We start from the raw sequence: 209 nt of genomic DNA on the forward strand, positions 1-209 counted from the left end.
CCAAGGGCCTCATGCGCAGGTCGGTGAGGGTGAAGAACTCCTTGAGGCCCTTGGCACTCTCCAGCCGCGTGTACAGGTTGTCCATGTTGCGCAGGTCGGGGCCGGCGAAGATGGCGAAGCGGTCCCGCACCTCGAAGCGCACGTGCTTCTCCTTCTTGGAGCCGGCCCAGCGCGAGTACTCCTCGGTGCACAGCACGCGGTGCGCGCCC

The 209-nt window shown here is 67.0% G+C and overlaps 1 protein-coding gene across 1 annotated transcript in view; it reads right to left on the reverse strand.

The window, feature by feature from the left end:
- Positions 1-209, reverse strand: part of NTNG2 (netrin G2) — a 76586-nt gene that overhangs the window by 47098 nt on the left and 29279 nt on the right. The window lies entirely within an intron of this gene.

The sequence above is a fragment of the Bison bison genome, unplaced genomic scaffold (genome assembly GCF_000754665.1).
Source record: "Bison bison bison isolate TAMUID 2011002044 unplaced genomic scaffold, Bison_UMD1.0 scf7180017864375, whole genome shotgun sequence".
Classification (NCBI taxonomy): domain Eukaryota; kingdom Metazoa; phylum Chordata; class Mammalia; order Artiodactyla; family Bovidae; genus Bison; species Bison bison.